Source organism: Heterodontus francisci, unplaced genomic scaffold, assembly GCF_036365525.1.
Source record: "Heterodontus francisci isolate sHetFra1 unplaced genomic scaffold, sHetFra1.hap1 HAP1_SCAFFOLD_51_1, whole genome shotgun sequence".
Taxonomy (NCBI): domain Eukaryota; kingdom Metazoa; phylum Chordata; class Chondrichthyes; order Heterodontiformes; family Heterodontidae; genus Heterodontus; species Heterodontus francisci.
The window spans coordinates 818,027-820,434 of NW_027141937.1; the positions used below are offsets into that span (position 1 = coordinate 818,027).

At 42.9% G+C, this 2,408-nt stretch overlaps 1 non-coding gene across 1 annotated transcript; it reads left to right on the plus strand.

The window, feature by feature from the left end:
• Positions 1-1,281: 1,281 nt before the first annotated feature.
• On the plus strand, positions 1,282-1,354 carry trnaf-gaa (transfer RNA phenylalanine (anticodon GAA)). Its single transcript has one exon. It is a non-coding gene; the product is annotated as a tRNA-Phe (tRNA).
• Positions 1,355-2,408: the final 1,054 nt, after the last annotated feature.

A 2,408-nucleotide genomic window follows, 5' to 3' on the forward strand; every position in this document is an offset into this window, starting at 1 on the left:
GAGGAATTCATGAAAAATGTAGTAACGTAGTGAATGGTTAGAATGTGGATAGAATAGAAAGTGAGATTGGATGGACAGAAGCAGTCGGAAAGGATGGCTGAAACAAAAGGTGAGTGCCCTGAAACGTTAACTGTGTTTCTCACAGCACAGATGCTGCCAGAGCTGCTGAACATTTCCAGCACTTTCTGTTTTTATTTCAGCATTTGCAGGATGTTGCTTTGATCTGAAAAAAAATGGATGATTGGCTGGGGGGTTCCAGTGAAATTCCACAGCAGCTAATAAAGCTTCATCTGTCAGTGGCTCGTTGGTCTAGGGGTATGATTCTCGTTTAGGAAGTGTGGTTAATTAACATGCGAGAGATACTGGGTTCAAATCCGCGACGAGCCCTGGTCTGCTGGCATCTTTAGATTAAGGTTATCTGTTGGTTTCAGCTTTGCAGAAGGTGGAATTGACTTCCATGCGGAGCTGGCTTGAGGACCAGACAACTGGATTCAAAGAGCTTGTCGACAAAATAGCAATTAACTAAATGGACAGAGAGCCAAGTGGGAATATAAAGTTGTTGCTGTAATTGTGACTTGACTCCAAAAACATCTGGACTGGAATGGAATGGAATTCTTCAGTGTTTCTGTTGTTTGGCTTGCATTGACTCATCGATTTTCTTGTTTTTCACTTTGTCGATGCCTTTGAATAATTGTGGATCCTTCTTCAGGGTGTCTTCTTTCACCAGGTAGTTCTGACCTCCGATGATGTTGATTGTAATCAGCTTCAATTCGCTGATAGTTTTGGAAGTGAGCAGATTTCCTTTGCTTGAGTCTACAACATGGAACTCAGTCTGACATGTGGACCCATGGGAGGATTTGAATGCCACCCCTGCGTTGGAGTTGCATCCATCCAATAAGAGACCGAGTAGAAGTGACAGTTCTGTCAGTCGAATATGAGACTTTTAATGGCAGGGTTGTGAGTTTGAGTGCCATTCTGTTTTTCGGCTTCATGAGCAGAGAGTACAGGGAGTGTTTGAAATGAGCAAGTCTCGCTTTGATTCAGGACTCTTACCTCTCAGCAGCATCTCACTATGAAAGATTGAATTTGATCTCATTTCATTCTCAGCTCGGGGTCTGTGCGGCTCAGTGGCACTTCTGGCTGTCTCCCGCTTCACAATCCATCAGTACTGAGAAAGCAATGGGGAATATTACTCACATGTTGTGTTCTTTAAGTTTTTGGAAAACTTGAATGTATGTATTTTCTTCCAAAACAAGGACACCAAGCCACTGTTAATGGAGAGCTGAAATAGCTCAGTTGGGAGAGCGTTAGACTGAAGATCTAAAGGTCCCTGGTTCAATCCCGGGTTTCAGCAATCTCGCTTCCTTATGCGTCCCTTGCCTTGGTTCTGATTTTCCAGTTGCACAATTTACATTGAAATTATTTACCAAGCACCAGTGGATTGAATTTGAGAAACAACACAGAGTCATTTACAACATCGAAGGTGGTCATTTGGCCTATCACGTCCATGCTGGCTCTCCCCGGAGCAATCTAGTCAGTTCCACTCACCAGCTCGATCCCTTTCCTCCTGCAAGTTTCTTTCCTTCAAGTATCCATCCAATTTCCTTTTCAAATCATTGATTGTCTCTGCTTCCACCACACTCGTGGGCCAAGACATTACTACCCACAGCATAAAAAATTCCACCTCATCAAGGATGGGAAATACTTACATCTTCTATATTTGCTTATTCTCTATTTCTATGAGAATAGACTGGCAGTCAACATGAAAGGAAACCCAAAAATCTTCGAGCAGCATGTAAATGATAAGTGGGTAGTAAGAGGTTGAGTCGGGCCTATTAGGGACAAAAAGGATAATATAAGCTTAGAGGTGCAGGGCAATGTTAATCTACTTAATGAGTACTTTGCATCAGTGATCACTAAGGAAGTGGAATTTGACAAAATATCAGTTGAAGTGAAGAAAGTAGAGGCAATGGAGAGAGTACAAATTCGGAGAGGGAGGTACTAAAAAGGCTGGCTGTGCTTAGGGAAGATAAATCACCTGGTCCGGATGGCTCACATCCCAGGTTGCGAAAGGAAATGCGGATGCAGATAACGGAAGGGCTTGCTATAATCTTCCAATCTTCCCTGGATACGGGGAGGTGCCAGAGGATTAAACAGTGGCAAATGCGACACCCTTATTCAAGAAAGGGTGTAAGGACAGTCCGGGTAACTACAGGCTAGTTAGATTAACAGCAGCGGTGGGTAAGGTTTTAGAAAGAGTAATCAGGGTAAAAAATCAACAGTCACTTTGAGAGGTTCGAGTTAATTAAGGAGAGTGAGCATGGATTTATAAATAGGAGTTCATGCTTGACTAATCTAGCTGCATTTTTTGATGAACTAACAGAGCAGCTTGATGAAGGGAATGCAGT